At 45.6% G+C, this 21,084-nt stretch overlaps 1 protein-coding gene and 1 pseudogene across 1 annotated transcript in view; one reads left to right on the top strand and one right to left on the bottom strand.

Annotated features, from left to right (window-relative positions):
- Kcnk13 (potassium two pore domain channel subfamily K member 13) overlaps positions 1-21,084 on the bottom strand; it is a 99,501-nt gene that overhangs the window by 52,403 nt on the left and 26,014 nt on the right. The window lies entirely within an intron of this gene.
- LOC107149831 lies at positions 15,538-18,387 on the top strand (annotated as a pseudogene).

Below are 21,084 nucleotides of genomic sequence, written 5' to 3'. Positions count from 1 at the left end.
ACTCATGAGAGCACTGAGATAATATGAGAGGGAGAATCTGTGCCATACGGCGACTGTGGGACCCTTCCATGGCCTGCCTGAATCCGAGCTGCCTATGAAGGCAGGCTCGTTAGGTAAGTAGTGAATGAATGCAGAGTGCCACACAGCAAACCACCTGAGTGATTCCTTCTAATAACTCAGCCAGGATTATTTAAATTAGTTCGGACATTGATCCCCCCACCCCTTAATAGCTGTACCCTCTTTTCACATTTGTGGATTGATTCATTCAGGCCAACTGGTGAATATCATGTTCCAAAGAAAACCCTACAGTTCCACACATGATCTTTAAAATATAACAGGGTACAACTCTTTTGAAAAGCAATGTCAGCTCAGTGTGTTGGTACACACCTGTAATCCCAGCAGCTCAGGAGGCTGAGGCTCAGGAGGATCATAAGTTGGAGGCTAGCATGGGCAACTGAGCAAGACCCTGTCTCAAAATTTAAAAAGGGGTGGTGGTGCTGGGATGTACTTTGGTGGTAGAGTGTCTCTGGGTTCAATTCCTAGTAACACACACACACACACACACACAAAGTCAATGTCAAATTCTGGGTGAAAAGTCTTCAAAATACCCATACTCTGTTATCAAGGGATTTCACTTTTGTTACTTGATTCTGAGGAAAAAATGCTCAATACAGACATAGCTTTGTTTTAAGTTCACTACTCAGAACATCATATACGATGAAAAACCAGCCTCTACCTCAGAGCAAAGCCTGTCCAAGGAAGGGGCATGACCCTTGTCCTTGGAAAGACCCACAGAGCATTCCTAAGCACATTCCCACCCTGCTAAGTTGTTTCTCTACAAATAACAGGAGAGATCTGCTGCGCCAGGTGTCCCTGACTCAGTCAGGCTAGGTGGGGATCCATAGCAACCCCCTAGCAGCCACCAATCAGCATGAGACAGGGAAATACCTGGGATGCCAGGTGACCCTCCCAGTAGTTTATGGTGGTTGATAACATGTTGGGAAACCATGTAGTTCAGCACGTACTCCCCTTGTGGCCTAAACCCCTCTTGTACTAACCAATTACCCCTACCCACTTGTTCCCGCCAGTGAATGTGCTAATCATGTTTTAGAGTTGTTATTTGATTTTCCCGCGGTGTGTGATGATTTGCTAAGAGATGCTATGATGTATGTGGGGGTCCCTGCCTTCCCCAAAGAGTGTATAAAACTGCTGCAAACCCCGGGCTCGGGGCCTCTCAGCGTCACCAGTTGCTGTGTGCACGCAGAGGACAGAGCTAGCTCGCAATAAACACCTCTTTGCTGCTTATATCGATCTTGGTCTCTGGTGGTCTTTTGGGGGTCCCGAATTCGAGCATAAAAATGACAGTGAAAAAGCAGCAACAATTGACATGCCCAGCAAGGGGCGGGGGTGGTGGTGGTGGTGGATAAAATATAGTCGTGCCCTTCACAGACCATTATGAAGCTATCAAAATCCTGAAAACTCTTTAAGTAAGGTGCCTGCTTAAGAAAAAGATACAAGAACATGGGTTTACAATGAGAGTTGTCCGGCTGAAAGGAAACCAACAAGGTGCTCGTAAAGTGGGCCTGAGACAGCCTTCCTTTTTCTTCTCTGGAGTTCCAGAAGATGCCCAGTGTCTGCAGAGAGTGTGTGCTGTATTCATCGTGGGAGGAAATAAGAAAGAGGGAATGTTCAATAATCAACAGCAAACCACAGACCCAGGACCCAGGAGATCCATTTGGCTTAGGGATTTAGCTGTCTCATTGCAAAGCATGCAAGCGATCAAGTGCCATTTAGTTAATGACACGGCTCTGGCATAATGATGTCCCTGCCCAGAAAGTTTTCCTGGTGTGGGTGTAAAACATCCTAAGGAAATCCCAGCGCTTAAGGGAGGCCAAGGAGAGAGGCTGCCAAGTGCTGCTTCAGCAACTTCACTTCTATCCCCTTTCCCAAAACAGTCTCCTTAATTAATTTAACAGAAACTTGTCAATGAACGTCAATATTTACATAAATTGGCAGTTCTGATAAGGAACATATATTTTTCTTACACCACCCCCCCATGCTCTACGTTGTCCCTCCCTCTGCAGAGCCAGGAATCTAGGCATGGACCTGCCCCTCCTGCCCTCATTGTTATCCTGTCCTTCAAGTCTCCTTGATGAAGGGCTCCAAATCTCCCCTCGGCTAGTCCATATCTCCCCCTCAACAACTGCATTGCCTCCCAAGCTGGACCATCTGTTAGCTTTCCAGCACTATGACAACATACCTCAGCAAATCAACTTAGAAAGAAGAAAAGTTTATTTGGGTTCATGGTTTTGGAGGTTGCAGGCTGTGATGAGTTGGCCTCATTGCTTTGGAAGCATATCGCGGCAGGAATCTATGGGGGAGCAAAACCACTCACCTCAGTGTCAGGAAACAAAGAGAGAAGCAGGGCCAGGGTCCCACACTCCCCTTCAAGGACATTCCCAGTGACCTAAGGAGCTCCCGCTAGGCCCCTCTCCTAAAGCTTCCCCCACCTCTCAAAAGCAACAACCTGGGACCAAACCTCTAACACATGGGCCTTTGGGGACAGTCAAGATCCAAACCGCAACACTGACTTTCCTTCTAAGTGCAGCCTCTCCTTCTGCCCTACAGAGCTAAAGGACCTGAACACAGGTCACCCAGGGAAAACTCCATTTCCCAGGGTCCTTGCAGTTAGGTGAGGCCATGTGGCTAAGTGATATGGCAGCTTTTGGATTATGTATACTCACCTCTTCTCCTTTCCCCTCCCATGGGCTGGAATGAGGACATGGAAGTCATCATCTCCAATTCTTTTAATTAACTAATCAACTAAATATTTAAATTAACATTATTTTACATTGACAAACCATAATTGTGTTGCATTTACGGAGTATGATGTGATACACAGATCCAGTGGAAGTGTTCAATCAAATAACTAACATATCCATCCCCTCACTTACTTAACATTTTTTGTGAGGATATATTTGAAATTTCTTGTTACTTTGAAATATACATTATTGGCCATAACCAGCCTGCTGTGCAACAGATCTCAAAATGTATTCCTGTCTAGCTGAAACTTTGTGTCCTTTGACCAGCCACTCCCCATATGGTTTCCAATTCTATACTAGCTAGAAGGTCAGCTGTCAGTAGACAGGTCACTGTATCAGATTTGTGTTGCTGCTGTAACAAATTACCACAGATATCATGGCGGAAAACAACACCAACTTATTCTCTTACAGTTCCGGAGATCAGAAGTCTGAATCAGGTTTTATTGAACTAAAGTCAAATGTATGGGCAGGGCTAGTTCCTTCCGAAGGAAGGTTCTGAGGGAGGATACTTTTGTCTCTTTGGCTTCTAGACCTGCAATTCCTTGGCTCATGGTTCCTGTCTAATGGGGGCAGTGGCCAGTGTCTCATTGGGGGGTTCTTCCTGCCCAGGAGGATGTAAGCCATCTTAAGACTTAGATAATCAGTGAATAACAAAATACAAATATTCAGAAATATATTTACAAAAGTGAAGCCCTGCATAGATCTAGTCCACAAAGAAAAGATGGCCCTGGTGATTTATTTAATGGGGTACATCAAAGGCAGGGATAAGGTTTCAAGGGCAGAGTCTTGCTTCATGATGTCTTGTAGTCAGCAGGCTGATTGACATCTTGGCAGGTCACACCCATCTCAGGTGCTGTGTGGGCCACAGCAGGATGGGATAGAAATTCACACTGTCCCTGGGCAATTGACCAGAGAAAATGTCCACTGATCATTCCCAGACACCAGATGTTTCTATCCACTAGGTTTCCATGTGCGGTGACATGCAACCCATGGATGGCTTGTGACACTGGTCTCCATCCTTCAAGGCTAGTAATGCAGCATCTTCAAATGTCTCTCTGCTTCTGTCCTCACATAACCTTCCACGTCTGACTCCTCCTGTTATAGCCTTGTGATTACAGCAGGCCCATCACAACAGTGCAGGATTCTCTCCCCATTCAAGATCCTTTCTCCCTTTGCTATGCTAGGTAACATTCACAGGCATTGGGGATTCAGATGGGGGGGTCTTATTTAGCCTAACATAAGCCATTAAATAGAATTTTTTTATCAAAATGCATATGTGATTTTGGGCATAGAACCCAGTGTACATTCAAAGAACTGAGTGGCATAATTAAATGAAACTTCTTTCTCATTTGCACAGTTATCTAGACAAGGGTTCTTAGGTGCTTACCTTAAAAGTGAAAAAATGGGAACAATATTTATCTGAAAATACAACTGTATAAAAGCAATAAATAATGTTTATTTATTAAGATATTAACTGGAAAAAATTATAAAGTTCCACTCATCTTCTTTAGAAATGAATTTTCAATAAATTTCACTTTTATTTTTACTATTTATCCAAATTAAATTAAATATTTGTGTTTTTGATCAATTGTATACTGCTAATAAGTGAAAAATAACTCAATTAGAAAAAATGATCAAAGGACAACTTTTTGTCCTTTTAAAAAATTTTAAACCTGCCAGGCACGGTGGCGCATGCCTGTAATCCCAGAAGCTTGGGAAGCTGAGAAGGGAGGATTGCGAGTTCAAGGTGAGCCTCAGCAACTACGAGGACTAAGCAACTCAGTGAGACCCTCTAAATAAAATACAAAATAGGGCTGGGGATGTGGCTTAGTGGTCAAGTGCCCCTGAGTTCAATCCCTGGTAACCCCCTCCCCCACAAAATTTAAACCTTATGATTACAGGAAAATTGAAAAATTAAATTTCAATTTATATACATATTTTTGTTGCAGTAACATGGTGATCAAAGAGACATCTATAAATTATATTGCATTAGTATGAATCTCTGGGGAGATGGAATGATACACAAGTTCCAAAAGAAAATGAGACTCTATAATTTCTGACTGTTAACATTTTTGTTCACATATTTTAAAAACAGATGGTGGTTGGTGGAAATCAAATTGCTATGGTATTTGGATTCCATTGGGCACATTTAAGAGAAAGATAATAGCTTTATTTTAAATATCAATAGATACAATGTGTCTAAAAATCTATCTTTGCCAATTTCTTGTATTCATGATGAAATTCTAGATGGCAACCTAAAAAATGAGTGAGTTTTCCAAAATTCTTTTTGTCCTCATGAACAAAAGGTTTGAAGGCAACTGTTTATGGGGCATGATGGTCCAGAGAGCCACACACCTTACCTGGACCCTGAGAGGATATTCTTTTTGAACCCCAAGGCTAGGAAGTCTCTTTGGACCTTGAGAGGCAGAGGTACTCCAATGGCTACGTCTGCCACTTCAAAGCAAGCAGGCAAGACACCGAGAGTCCCCTGTTCACCCTCTCACTAGTTCCCCTCCTGGTCTGCAGTGGGTTAGGCCTCACATGCTGGTTCCCACACGGAGTGCCTGGTGGTGAGAAGAGGCCTCTTCATGGTCCAAAGGCTGAATTCTGGTCAGAAGTGCATGGGATTAAACCCAGATATGCCCATGAGCTCCACCATCAGGAAAACAAAGCCAGACAGTGTCCCAGCTCCCAGCTTGTCATGTGACTGCTTTTATGAATGTGATAAACATACGGTGATTATTCTGAGTAAACAGGAAGTAGATGAAACTCAAAGCAAACTCTTGGAGGGGATCACTTGGTCCTGTTTCCCCAGAACGGCAGACGTACATACCGTGCCGACATCCAACCAAAGGACAAACAAATTAGGAATGGATGAAGGATTTAAATAGAAATTTCTCCAAAGAAGATATACAGGTGGTCACCAAGTACAGGAAAAGATGCTCAACATCATGAGTTACTAGGGAAATGCAGATTAAACCCACAAGGACGTACCAGTTCACATACATCAGGATGGCTACAATTTTAAAAAGTGAAAACGAGTGTCAGCCAGGATGTAGAGAAATTCAAGCCCTTGTATGTTTCTGGTGGGATGTAAAATGTCATGGGAAACAGCACAGCAGTTCCTCAAAGAGTCCCCTGATATGTTTAGGCCATCGGTAGGGGTACATCCTTTCCAGGGGTGCAGCGAGCCCCAGTGATTCAATATGCATGGGAAACCCCCATCACACCCCATGTTGGCTTGTGCCCCATAAGGCTAAGAATATTTATGGCCAAACCAAGTCATCAAATCCTTGGTGCCTTAGTGATGTCTTTTCTGAGAGAAGACAGATTGAAAAGCAGGCTTCAAAAAACTTCAGGAGGCTATTGACTAGAAAGGGGAACAGGGTTCCTTTGAGTATTCTATATTTTGATTGGAGCAGCAGTTCTATGACACGATATATGTGAAGAGTGCAAAGAAAAAAATGTAAAAATTCATTATGTACTTGACTGTGTATCTGTCATATCTCAATAAAAAAATTGTCTAAGGCAGGCATAGAACAATACACTTGGAATCCTTCCTTCAAACAAAACATAACAAGCAAACAAACATAGCAAAGGAACAAGAAGCCTGGGGGAGCAGGCTGAGCATTGTCTCAGAGCAAGTCGTTGCTGTTTGGAACCCGCTGGGCAATGACAGTGGCAATGCTTAATCCTAGCAGATTGAAAAATCATCCGAAGAGCTTTTAATAAATACCAATGCCTGGGCACCCCCCACAGAGATTTTAATTTAATTGGCCTAGGCATAGAAGAACATTTTATAGCTCCCCCAGTGATTTTTATTGAGGGACAAAAACTATGACCCATGAGCTATGGGCCTGTGGGCCTGTCTTTGTAAATGTAGTGTGTGGAGCCCAGCCGGGCACAGCCATGCATATTCATTTAAATCTCTGGCTGCTTTTGGCTAAAATGGCAAAGTTTAGCAGTTGCAAGAGAGACCATATGGTCTGCAAGTCTAATGTATTTACTAGCTGTCCCTTTATAGAAGAAGCCTACCATGCCTGGGCCAGACCAGAATTGCCCATCTGAATCAACTGGGGAGGGTATAAGCCTCAAAAAAAAAAAAAAAAAGTTCAGCATCACCTGAATCCTTCTGGCTCAGACTTTCCAGGAATGAGGGGTGGGCCTGACTTCTTGATAAATTCCACAAGTGCTTTCTTGAGAAACTCCCAGTTCTGAACCAGTGCCCTTGATGTTTTGTAGGGATGCTGTTCCCAGGAGAACCCAGGAACCAGTAGCCATGCGCTGGATGTCCCAGAACCACCTCAGGAACTTTCAAAACTCAGATGACCAGAAACCACTCTTCAGTAACTCAGAGTCAGTGGGTCACAAACTGCTGTCACAAACTAACCAATCAACAAGAAAAAGCAGAAGCCAACGCCACCTCTCTGTAGGAACACTGATGTTCAGGAGCTGGGATGAGACCAGGTCTCAGACTCAGCATTTTAATGGGACAGATCCTCCTGGACACCAGAATCTACCCTGGGTTGGCAGAAGTCCGTGATTTTGATTGAGTTCCATTTGAAGAGCAAATGAGAGACATGGTTCTGTAAAAGCCACACTGGCACAGCAGCCAAAAGCCTCTGCTCTGCACGGGAAGAGAGGTAAACAGCACCTGTCTGCCTGGACGGGGGCCACCTAGCCCAAGAGGAAGGTGACACAGTGAGAAGAGAGATGTCAACTAGCAAGGAGCTCCCTCAGGACTTCACTGCCTTCTGTTTCCAGAAGAGACACAGCGATCCCATCCTCACTCCCAGGGATATCTGGAGAAAAAGGGGCTTGCACATCCTGGTGGTGGAGACACAAGAAGAAACAAATCTCCACCCACAGGGTGCAGATGGCCATGCATGCAATGATGGTGCCACACGTATCCACAGGTATCTGAGTGAGGACTCGGGTGACTTCCATGGTCCTAAGCATGGAGAAAGGCTACCGTTTTAAGGCAGAGCTTAGTAGGGCCTTTCAAGGACCACCAGAAATTTTAGGCAGATGACACTAGTTTCTCAAACTTGGCTCCATATTAGAATCACCTGGGGAGGTCTTCAGACTCCAGCCGCTCAGGCCCTGTCCCGGTCCATTTAAACCAGACTCTCCCTGGGGACAGCATCCGGGCATCAGCTATGTTAAAGCTCCGTTGGCTGGTGATGCCAGGTGCAGCCGGCTTTCAGCCACCTGGTCTACCCCCTGGGAAGTCCAAGACTGTCTGTTGGGATTGAGCAATAAAAAGACAGGAGTGGGGACAGACCAGTGACTGGGGGGCACAAAGCCTATATAGGGGTGACAAGGGCATGTGTGGCAGCAGACATGATTCACTAGAAATAAACTAAATCAACTGGCACCAGCAATGGGCTCTGTGGGGTGGTGAGCCAACAGTACCCAGAGAGAGGGCAGTGGGTGCTGGTTGGCTTTGTTCTTTGATGCAGGGCTTTGGGGGCTGCCAGATGTGGAGGAATAGTTTTAGATTTGCAGAAAAGTTGCCAGATGGTGCAGGGAGTTCCACATACTCCTTACCCAAGTTCCCCTAATGGTGACACTTTACAGTACCAGGGACATTTGTCCAAAGTGAAAAAGTGACATTGATACATTACTATTCATGGGACTCCAGCATCATTTGGGTTTCATCAATGATTTTTTTAAGCAATATCCATTTTCTCATCCAGAATCCAATCTAGCATTTGTCATTTAGCTTCATATTTAGCCATCATGATTCTTTGTATCACACCAGTTTTGAATATCTGACCCCGTTGATGCCTTGATCTTAAACACATTTTTGTCCTGTCTATATGAATAGGAATACATTAGATTCTCATCTGAATTTTACCACCATTGAAGAAATTTTATTGAAGAAAATATTGTTGCTGGGCATGGTGGTGCATGCCCACAATCCCAGGTACTCAGGAGGCTGAGGCAGGAGGATTGCAAGTTTGAGGCCAGCCTGAGCAACTTAACAAGACTCTGACTAAAAATAAATTTTTTTAAGGAAGTATTTTCAGTGAATACAATTAAAAGCCACTTTATTTATTTATTTATTTATGGACAACTTTCCTATTCTGTGCAGGTAAACTATTATCATGTTTGCTCACTTAAGAAATTCTTTTTGGACAGAACTTTTCTCCAGACACACACATAAAAATGTTACTAAAAACATTTGGTTCATCGATTATTTTTTGTTTATATAAATGGTGTCCACTATGACTTTGGATAATCTGTTTTTTTTTGATGATCCCATTTCTACCAATATCAATTTTCCTGCTGGGTGTGGTGGTGCATGCCTGTCATCCCAGTGGCTCAGGAGGCTGAGACAGGAGGATCGTGGGCTCAAGGCCAGCTTCAGCAACTTAATAAGACCCTGTCTCTAAATAAAATATTTAAAAAGGGCTGGATATGTGGCTCAGTGTTTAAGTGTTCAATCCTTGGTATAAAATAAAAAGGCAATTTTCATTTTCCTGGGTTAAATTTTGTGTGACCTATTGAGCCAAGATTATTTGATTCTTATTGATTTTGAGAAGCACCGGGGTGGACAAAGGTAGAACCCAGGGAATTAAGCATTAAATGTGCATTCCTCCTTCGAATGTTTTTAGTTGGTGTGGATTTTTCCTATCACATAAAGTCATTCCCACTTCCACTGTTGAACTCCCCCTTAGCTTCCCAACTGTAACACATTTTATCATGTGCAATTAACTGTTGCCAGCTTCATTGTGCATTTTTCTATCAATAACATTTGTGATGACCTCTATAAAAGATGGATAATTTGTATTTTTTGAGTTCAACTGTAGAAAGACTGAGAGGTTCTTAGATTTTTTCCAGAAGACTTTACTATGGTATCCCTCATCTAGTTCATCTGAATGTTGGTGCTCACTTCAGAAGAAATGAGAAAGAACAAATGAAGGGTCAATTAGGTCTAATGACCTGCTCCATCAAAAACAAGAAAACAGGGCTGAGGATGTGGCTCAAGCAGTAGCACGCTCACCTGGCATGCACAAGGCGCTGGGTTTGATCCTCAGCACCACATAAAAATAAAAAAAATAATAAAGATGCTGTGTCCACTGAAAACTAAAAAATAAATATTAAAAAAAATCAAGCAAACAAAACTTCAGGGTGTTTGTTGTTGTTTGTTATTTATTTGTAATGAGCCTGTAATGAGCAGGGCCTGGCCCATGGAACACAATGTAAATGGCACCCTTGGACCATGCGGGGTCACAGCCTGCTGTCGCAGCCAGATGCGGAAGTAAGAGCAAAGCAGAGCAAGCAGGTCAGGGTGTCAAGCCAATCCCAGGCCAGAAATGGGTCTCAGGCAGAGGCATGGGCAGAGGGAAGAAGCACTGGTTCTAGAGTCAGGATGCGAGGTCAGGGTCAGTGCAGCCCCAAGGTCCACCGGCTGCTGAATACTAGACAAGGCTCCTTAGATTCCCCTGGGGGAATGAATTCTCTCTCCTGAGGCTGGTGTGGGGTACAGTGAGGGCTGCAAGACCAGGGCAGAGGCAAGAAATCCCCAGAGACGTCGATTCCCATGTAGATAAAAACGTTCTCATTAGAAGGGTTGGCTGTAATGGTCTATGGCAGCCAAGCCCAGAGACAGGGAGGGTGGGTTTATTGCTGTGGCCGAGCCACTGGGGCCAGAAATGATGAAAAAGGACATTCACCTGTAGAGATGGGGAGACTCGACACCCCCAGATGACCTCCTCCTAGTGAGTGCAGGTCAACCTCTGCTTGGTCCCAGAAAAACAAGAGAACCCTGCACTGTGTTCCCCACCCCCTCCCACTGCCAGGTCAGAGAGAGTGAGATCAAAAGTAAAAGAGAACAGCTGGGAGAGAAAGATAATTGGGCTGAGTAGCTCAGCTCCCTGCCTCTTTCCCTGGATGAGTCAACCACATCTATTAAAGCCACCGAGAAGAGGTTTTCTCATCCGTGTGTGTGGGGAAATGCAACATACACTCAGAAAAACAGGAAAAAGGGTATAAAGGGCTCGAGCATCTATGAAAACATCAAGAAATTCTGTGTCCAGAATTTCATCTGAGTGGTGGGTTCCCCAGCCACCATCCCAGGACAGCATCTGACATCCCAGGACAGCATCTGAGATTCGGATAGAGAAATGGGGCTTTGTTCTGCAAAGATCCTCAAGGTCTTGAGATGTCTAGAGTTGTACTGGGGGTTCTCAACTTCGGTGAGGTTGAGGCAGTGTTCAGGGAATTAAGTTTTAGGAAGCAGAGGCAAGGAGTTCCTGATTGAGGATGTCTCAAGGGAGACTCAAGGATGCATGTTCTGTTTTAATAGCATAGGTAGTTCTCAAAGACATCCCACTCTAGGGAGACATACTTGGAATGCACAGACACTTAGCCCAGGAGGCGCTGTGCAAATCCTCTAGGTCCATGCTATTCCAGGGGTAGTTGCAGGCTGGCAGCAATGTATCACCTGGAATGTGGACTCTAGGGCCTCATGCTGCAGCTCCCAGATCAGGTGCATATTAATAAGATTTCCCAGGTTACCTGCATGCCCATGAAGTTGTAGCGGCACACCTCTGGGTTCATTGCTGACCAAGTTCTGAGTAGGCATGGTGCTGCTCCACAGGACATTCAGGAAATCTGTTTGTTAGATGATTTGATTGTCATAATGGTTTGGCATTTAGTGGGCAGGAGCCAGGGAAGTTAAATGGCCAGTACTTTAAAGAATTCTCTTGTATCCTGAATGGCTTCCAAATGTCTTGCCAGGGAGTCTAGCATACAGAAAGCTAATCTGCATTTATTTGAACCTACCTAATTCTTGTTTTATAAATAACCACTTTTATTTTTTGCATGATGTCAACATACACCAACATTTCCAGGAATGCAACTTCCATATAAATCAAGGCGATAACCAACATTTAGAGTTGGCCCTCTGTATCTTTAGATTCCATGTCTATGGATTCAACCAACCTCAGATCAAAGATATCCTGAAAAAAATGTATGTTTGTATTGGGTGTGCAAAGACATTTTTCCTTGTCATTACCCCTAGACAGGATAACAACCATTTACGTAGCCTTTTCATTCTTTTAGGTATTATGAGTAATCTGGAGATGATTTAAAGTATATGGGAGAATGTGCCCAGGATACATGAAAATACTGTGCCATTCTGTATAAGAGACTTAAGCATCCGTGACTTTTGGTATCTGCAGGGTCCTGAAACCAATTGCCCCTGGATACTGGGGGGGGGGGGTGACTGTATTTAATCTGAAGCATTATCAAGAGTTGGGCTTCATCCCAGCTGTTTCAGCCAGCTTTGCATCACCATGGCCCATACTGGACAAGAAAAACTTAGGGGAGAAGAAGCTTATTCAGTTCATGGCTTCAGAGGTCCAGTTAGTGGTCAGCTCACTCCAAAACATAAACCCCAAAGGAGCACATGAGGCTGCAGATCTCATCATCTGAACACTCTTGCACCATGTCCCATGTGAGCTCTGGGGGACACCTCTTACACACCATAACACCAAGCCATCTCTCCACGGACATCACTGCTATGGTGGACAGGGCAGCACACCTGTCAGTCAACCTTGGGCACCAGCACCTGCCTACTTCAGTACAGTCAGCCCAGAGCATTAATGTTCTAAGATAGATATTGTTTCAAAACAAAATATTTTCTGTTGTTTGTTTATAATTAGGGCAGTAGGCTGTCTTTTTGAAATTTTATGTAGAGATGGTTTACTTAATCTAGAGTTCATCTTGGGATGATAAAGGAATGCTTTAGTTAAAAATTTTCATTCTGTATCATAAGAAAAATTCTGACACAAAAAGGAGGTTGTTCAACAGGGCTGGGATGGTGGCTCAGAGGTACAGCGCTCGCCTAGCACGTGCGAGGCCCTGGGTTCCATCCTCAGCACCACATAAAAATAAATCATTAAAATAAAAGAATTGTGTTTGTCTACAACTAAAAAAAAAAAAAAAAAAAGGAGGTTGTTAGATGTGACAGCCATTGAGATGAATTATTCTGATTGAATCACCTTATTTTCAAGACAAAGGACTTGACCAGGGGAGGGGAGAGTTTAAGGTGACAGGGCAACTGGCATCTGTTGAACCAGAGCCCAAGACCCCCGCCTGGCCAGGGCTTGGCCTCCTGCACCCAGCACAGTGGCCTCGTCTCTGGAGAGTTCCTCATCTCCACAGAAAAATGTTTTTGTCTCCGTTCTTGCCAAGGCCTGGACAGTGACTCCTGATGTCATATGCAGTCTCACAAGAGTCATGGAACATTTGCTGGACTCCCAATTAGAACATAAATGGAGGCCTGGTTCTATTTGGACATAAATTGCTGCCTGTTCTGTGTAGTGTCGGATTCAAGGACTTTAAAGGAAAATGGAATTGAAAAAAAAAAACAAAAAAACAACAACGAACAACTCCCTTAATTTTGGAAAGAATGGATTTTGTAGGTCAAGACTCTGCTAGCCCTGGGTTCTTATGGGCTAGCATGCCAACACCCCGAATGGCAACACAGGACCACAGGGCAGGTGGCACTTAGTTTGCAGCCACAGGCCACATAAGCTCTTGTGTCATACTTGCTTCATCCTGCATACGGAGATGAGGTACCCCTTCTACTCCTAACATCTGTGATTTCAGGGAAGGGTCCCAGAGGAGATTAAACGAGGGTAGGATGCTTCACAGGAAGTTGAGAAGATCTCTATCTTCAGATAAAAAGCTGAAAGATGAGGACCCATTTTATAAGGAGCTCAGTGAAGAAAAGTCAAGTCTTGGTGGAAACAAGGAACTTCCATAATGAGATCAGCAAGGAGAGCAGCTGCGAGCTCAGCAATGGCCGTGTCGGCTTGGACGTGTGGAAGGATCAGCCCCTCCCCTGCTTTAAACAGCAGAGAGAGCTGGAAAACGGTCCAGCCCCAAATTCAAGACAATGACCGGGCCCCAAGGAGGGAAGGGATTCCGAGACTCCCCTGCCTTTCTGGCTAACCCGGCAGAGCCTCCCTGGCCATCCCACAGGACGTGTGGCCCAGGAGAGAAGAGAGAATGAAACAAAGAATGTGACTCTTCCTCCTGTTCTTCAGATTATCACACAAAGGCTTCAAAGAACCAAACAAAAGAGATGATTGAGCAAATCACAGAGGTCTCCAAACATGGTCCTTCGAGTTGTGACAAGGACAATGGGTCTCACTGCCATCTGGTTGCTAGCTGTGCCCAGGGAGTAAAACATCTTCAGAGAATTTGTGTTTTCAATGAGGTTTCCAGAAACTCATCAGAGGTTTATATAACCATAAATTTGAAATAGTCTCGATAAAAAACAATGACTGTTACTCCGTCACCGGAGGAAAAAGGTCCAGCGAGAAAGCTCAGCAGTGACTCAGTGCCCGACCCAGAGGACAACATCCGGAGGAGGCAGATGACATGCAAAGACAGCAGTCAGTGTCCAGCGAGGTGTCCTTGAGGAGAAGCAAGACCAGGAGGCTGAGTTAAGAGGAGGAAATTGGATGCCAGAGGGAAACTGGGGAGCGCGAGGTGAGCTGTCAGAGGAGGGCAGTGAGCTGAGGAGGAGAAGCCCGAGAGGCTGGACTCTATGCAGCAGAAACTGGAAGAGAAGGAGGCAGGGTCTTCAGCCAGCGTGAGCAAGGTCTGCGCTTCATTTAAGCCAGGGAGGGTGGAAGAAGACAGGCGGAGCTGGGGGCAGGAGATGCGCCTGCATCTCTCTCGGGGCTGAGAGGGAGGAGGAAGGCGCTCTCTCCCTGGGGGTGCAGGATGCTCCAGTTTTCATGTGTTTCTTAAGCTCCAAAAATACATCATTTTCCATGAGAAAAGGACCTGGATAAAGTAACCCAGGTGGCCCTTGAAGTCCCCAGAGTCTGAACAGAAATAGCCCCCCCCCCCAATCTAATGCCTAAAACTTGAGACAAAGCCTTCAGATTCAGCTGGAAAACGGCAGCCATGCAGAGCCATCAGACACTCAGAGTTAACACGGATGCAAACACAACTATGCTGATCTGGAGGCTCCGAAAAGCTCCAGTTCCCAAAGGCTGCATGTAGATTAGGGAGGAACTTGGCACATGTCCCTGGAATGATCCCCAATCAGCGGGAAGGGAGTGGGAGAGAGAGAATATTCCTGAATGTGCCTGGGGACCAGAGTGGTTGAGATGAGGCATTCTGGAGTCTGACCATCCAGGATTGAGTCCCTCCTCCACCAGGAGGCATTTCACACATGCAATAGTCTTTTTTTCCCCTTGGTTCCGGGGATTGAACCCAGAGGCACCCTACCACTGAGCCCCATCCCCAGCCCTTTTTATTGCTTATTTAGAGACAGGGTCTCACTGAGTTGCTTAGGGCCTAAGTTGCTGAGACTGGCTTTGAATTCAACAATCCTCTCCTGCCTCAGCCTCCCCAGCCACTGGGATGACAGGTGTGCACCTATTTGAGGCTTCTGAGTCTCAATTTTCACCTCCATAAATGAAGAAGTTCTAGCGGGCAGAAGAGCTGTACACTGAGCATGGCATCCAGCAAACCTCTAAACACTGGCTCTTGTTGTTGCCAGTTCCACAGAACTGCTGAACGTCTTCACCTTAACCAGAATGGCTGGAGCACCCGTTTAAGGATCCCAGAATATGACACCTTGCCTTCTTGTCATCCCTATGAAGACCAGACACCCTCCCTGAGATCGCTAGTCCAAGATAAAGTCTCAGGGCAGAGATGTGCCAGGACTTCTTGATTAAGATGTTAGAAAAAAAAGAGTGTCCCAGTCATTGTGTACTGGGAGTGCCCCCGCTACATCCCCCTGGTGAAGGGGCAGACAGGTATGGAGCACTCTCTGCAAGGCAGGGGGTGTTCTGAATGCTGTGCCTATTTCCTTGTTCATTCCTGAGAACAACTCTGTTCCCTATGGAGAAACTGAGGCACGGAGAGCAGAGTGCCCATCTGTAGGCCACAGCACACTTGGCTGTAAGGAGCGTGGAGGTACCTGCCGCGTCAAACAGCCAGTGCTGAGCCGCAAACACAGATTCAAAAAGCAGCAGCCCTTCAGAATAATTTTTCAAAACACTCCACTGTTGCACATGGACAAATCAGAGCTATAAAAATAGCCACTTCTGGTCTGACAGAATTACTGTTTTCCTTCGTTCCACCCACCTCGCCACACTCTGCCTACCTGATACCCTTGAGGCTGATTAAGCCTCATTGTCATTTGTTCAAGGAGGCAATCCTCTCCCCAGCAAACAGAAGAGCCTTTGTCCTGGAGGCCATCAGTCCCAGCCACAAAGTGGCTTATTGAAGTATAATTTCATTATGCAGAATCCGCTTCCAGTTTAGGTTTCCTTGGGCCAGCATTGCTGAGGTGTGAGAATTGGCAAATGGTAATAATGAGGTCCCCAAGACCCCTGGCATCTGTCATCGAGTTCTCAGTCGGAGAGGTGGGCTCACGTCTTTGCATCGGGTTCCTTATCTGAAGGTCTCTTCAGACCCCTTCAGTTTGTTTTGACCGTGGTCAGTCCCCAGTGACCCAGGTGTAGATTATCTACACTAGGAACCGCAAAGGGGGGCTAACTCCAAAGGAGCCTTAATCAGCTAACAGAGAATGCAAATTCACTTTATCGTTGGGCTATGAAGGGAGGGTGGGGAGACCGAGCCTTAGCCACTGTGCCTACAGAACAGCAGCTGGAGAAGAGTCCAGAGCTGTACGTTAGTCAGGTTATGTCCCCGTTGGGGAAGGAAATCTGTGCTGGGGACATCAGAGCCGAACATTCACAGCTTTTGGACAGTTTGTGCTACTTGCCTCCCCTAGAAGGGAAAACTGATTGGAGAAAATGTATAGTTTGGGGACTTTCTCCTGAAGGCAGATGTTCCAAACCCTTCTGAATAATTCTGTGAACATGTGGCCCGCCTACTGTCTGTCTGTCCACCGTGTGGTCAGGCTCCCACGGCTGTTCACATGCTTCGTCCATTCTGAAGTTTTCTTTGCCATGATTCCATCCAGTCTCCAACACTTTCCTAAAACACCAGCACCCCCTCCCAGCCGTCTCCAAGGGGAGCTCAGGGTACATAGAGCACCAACTGTGAGCTGGGAACATCTTTCTCCTAGCACATTGATCAATCTATCCTCAATTTCCTGGAACCCAACTGGTAGACAATTTATTATTCTTGGAATTTTTCATATATTCAAATTTTAGGAAAAGGAGCCCATTAACAAGAAATAAGACGCGGCAGAGATCGACTTAGGACATTTACGAAGCCACCAAGGAGATAACCTGAACAAGGAGGAAAAAGCTCCGTTTCTAACTCCCTCTACACGGCCGTTGTCCACCATGATGCCAAAGACAGGTCTCAGCTGCACTGAGAAAACCCTGCTCACGCTGTCTCTCCTCCAGCAGACCGAGATGCCGAAGGGAAAGAAGGCCAAGGGGAAGAAGGTGGCCCTGGCCCCCGTCGTGGTTAAGAACCAGGAGGCCAAGAAGGTGGTGAACCCGCTCTTCGAGAAGAGGCCGAAGAACTTCGGCATCAGACAGGACATCCAGCCCCAAAGGGACCTTACCTGCTTTGTAAAATGGCCCTGCTACATCAGGCTGCAGCGGCAAAGGGCTATTCTCTATAAGTGGCTGAAAGTGCCTCCTGCGATTAACCAGTTCACCCAGGCCTTGGACCCCCAACAGCCACCCACTTCTTCAGCTTGCCCACAAGTACAGACCCGAGACCAAGCAGGAAAAGAAGCAGAGGCTGTTGGCCCGGGCTGAGAAGAAGGCTGCTGGCAAAGGGGATGTCCCCACAAAGAGACCACACTGTGGGACATGACACAAGTTTATTGCCTTCAGCCCAAGACACTGGATGAAGGACAATTGATCACTTTTACGTACAGAAATGCAACAGTGTACGTTTATCCCAGTTTAGCGGTGAGTTCTTTAGCCTGTCCTTCGAGCAGGGGTCAATACTGTCACCACCTTGGTGGATAACAAGAAGGCTCAGCTGGTGGTGATTGCAAATGATATGGATCCCATCGAGCTGGTTGTCTGCCTGCCTGCCCCGTGTCGCAAGATGGGAGTCCCTTACTACATCATCAAGGGGAAGGCTGGGCTGGGCCCTCTGGTTCACAGGAAGACGTGCACCACTGCTGCCTTCACACAGGTTAACTCGGAAGACAAAGGAGCTCTGGCGAAGCTGGTGGAAGCTATCAGAACCAACTACAATGACAGATATGATGAGATCTGCTGCCACTGGGTCCAAAATCTGTGGCTCGCACTGCCAAGCTGGAAAAGGCAGAGGCTAAAGAACTCGCCACTAAACTGGGATAAAAGTACACTGTTGCATTTCTGTACATAAAAGTAATAAATTGTCCTTCATCCAGTGTCATGGGCTGAAGGCAATAAACTTGTGTCAGGCAGTAGCAAGGGCATGCCCCATAGTGTGAGAGCTTTAGAAACTCACTGTGTAACTTTCATGAAAAGGCTTTATATAGCAGTAAAATGCTCAGAAATCAAGCCAGGGTTTTGTGATTGACCAGTCACTGCCTTATTTAAGGTAGCAATGAATATGAGTCTATAAAGCATTTATTTATACTGATAATACATGATCCAGTAAAGTCAAGTCTCTTAAAATGACAAAAAAGAAAAGAAAACCCTACTTACTGGGAAAGTGGAGTGGACTAACAGAACTTAGAAATATTTCATTGCAGGTGGTGCACGCCAGTAATCCCAGCAGCTTGGGAGGCTGAATGGACATTTTAAAAAGTACTATGTTTTCCATGTGCTGCCTAAAGTTGCGTAGTCTCAGTGGTATTTGAAGAACTCTGCAGTGGGAATATCCTGGTTCTCTTCAAAGTTTGAAGCCTCTGAGGAACCCCTAGGTTAGTGCCCAGAGCAGTAAAGAGAGAACAGGAGTAAAGAGATGCAGGAGGCCCAGAGAGACCCAGAGAGACCCAGAGGGTCATCCTGTTCTCGTGGGGATCCACTGAAGTGTCTGCCTGGGAGGGAGGAAGAGAGGGTGGCTGAACAAGATCAAGGGAGTTGGAGCCTTGGAACAAACTCCCCTTGTTTGCTTAATAGGTCTGGATACCCATGTCTGGAGTCCCATTTCACTTTCCTGTGCCCTTCAGGATGCCCTTTATGCTGGGCACGAGTGGCTAACAGCCAGATATGATACTCGGGGGTTCCTGTACCCCAGTCCTTTCTCTAAAGGGGAATTTTTATTGTCTTTGACTTGTCTTTGCTCCAGTGTTGTTCCCTGGGTGTGTTGGGGTAGTTCAATCTGATTGCTTAGTCCACACATAGTGGCTGGTGGGCATCCGTATCTGAGAGCCACAAGGCTCTGCTTGCTGCAGCTCAACAGGACTTTGTTAGCCTGCAATCAGGGGTGGGGAATATATTTTGCGGCTGTTAATAAAATGGATGGTTATATTGAGAGAGGAGTCTCTGGGTGTACAGGTAGGGGGCTTTATGCTAAGAAGTAAAATAAAATATAGAATACAACAAGATAGGAATTTGTAATTAAGGGAGAGGTGCCGAGTATCAAAGGATGTGCCCTTACCCATGACCTTGTAAAATGAGGGCAATATGCAAGGGAATTCTGAGGCACATTTGTACAACTCTGTCCTGGCTCCACCTCCAACCCAGCCCCTAGCACCATCCTTCTGTGAATATTAACACCTACAACAGCAGGTTGCTGTCTCTCCTCCTGGAGATGCCCACATACTCCCTGGAACGCATATTCCTTGCTTTACCCTGAAGGCGTCTCTCTTGAGATTGCCCATTCTCCCTTGAAGGTGTATCTATTTCCTAAATAAACCGCCATGTCTTTGGCACGTGCTGAATTTCTTTTCCATCATGTATGCCAGGAACCCCTGAGTCAACTTTCCTCTTCTCTCCAGAAGCTCCTTGAACCCTTCTTTGGAGGTATCTCTTCTCCCATGACAAGATTCAGGGCTTCTTTCTACAGTACTTTCCCTTGGTGGCCATGTTTATTCTGTTTGGCTCAAGCCACCAAGATTAACCTGACTGGACAAGGGATCAACATCTGACCAATTCATCTGAGAATTCGACCAATCGGATTCTCTCAGGAATGGACACTTGGATCAAGAAGCAGTAGGTGGTCATTGTTAGTTGTTTCAACTGAGGAGATAAAAACTCAAGGGCTAAGGGGTGGCCATCATCAGCTAAGAGAGGAGAGAAGAAGAAAGCAGAAGTCAAAAGGGAGAGGGAAAAATAAAGCAGACACAGAAATAGAAGCAAAGGCAAGAGACTGGGAAAATGGCCACTAATTCCTACTAGGTTTTCAGCTCCTGGGTCTTAGGACTCCTGCAAGGCTCACCTGTACTTCCTGCCCCACAGTTTCATGAACAATCCCCATATCCTAACAGCACATTCCATGTTTTTCTTTGAGCTCATTCAAGTGAGTCCCCAATACTTGGATGCAAAGGGTCTTGACTAATGAGGGAGACGTCGAAGGGCACAGGCAGCCAGGACAAGATGGTGAGTGAGGAGGTTGGGGCAGAACAAAGGAGTGAGGAGAGGGTCTTCTGATGAGGTCACCTTCCTGGTTGACAGAAGTGCTGGTGGACACAAGTGGGGGACCCAGTGAGACAGACCCTTCTGTACTTGTGCTCCTAAGTGGGGGGGGTCCAATAGAAAAACTAAAAGGGACATGTGGACAGAGGGGCACCAATTGATAATAGTGAAGAATGTGTGGATGAGAAGGAGATAAGGAAATTTCAGAGACCATAAAAAGAACAGGCCACAACTCCCCCACTGACACTGGAGTCCCTTCTCTTCTGAGAAGTCTGTCTCTGTCACTCTTGCAATAACCTTGCTGCTTGCTTGCTATCTATACCGTGTCCTGTTTTTTGGTTCTTTGCTGAATGGAGACAATGAACCCAATACTCATAGAAGGTAACACTAAGAGAATGAACAGTTATACTCACTGCTAACAAAAATGAACCGAGTATTTACGAGAGAAAAATATACATCACAACGCCTCCTTGTATTCTGCAAGGAAAACCTCAGGCATCTCACCCTCTGGGTGAGTTTGAGAATCACTGCTCTAACTTGATGGAAGGAAGAAGCAACCCTTCTGGAGGTCTTCCCCCAAATACCCCCGAGAAAAACAAGACAGCTGAAGTAAAAATAGTAGAAGATGTGCTGACTATGATGCTTGCTCTCCAGAAGAGCAAAAAATCATACCTAAGGAAGTTTTGGTGATTAAGTAGAACTACCAAGGCCCCATCTCAGACCTATTGAATCAAAAATTTCAGTCAAATCACTTAGACAGTTATACATTTTAAAAA

The sequence above is a fragment of the Marmota marmota genome, unplaced genomic scaffold (assembly GCF_001458135.2).
Source record: "Marmota marmota marmota unplaced genomic scaffold, marMar, whole genome shotgun sequence".
Classification (NCBI taxonomy): Eukaryota; Metazoa; Chordata; class Mammalia; order Rodentia; family Sciuridae; genus Marmota; species Marmota marmota.
Note: the sequence above shows the minus strand (reverse complement) of the source record. Positions and strands in the feature narration are given on the sequence as shown.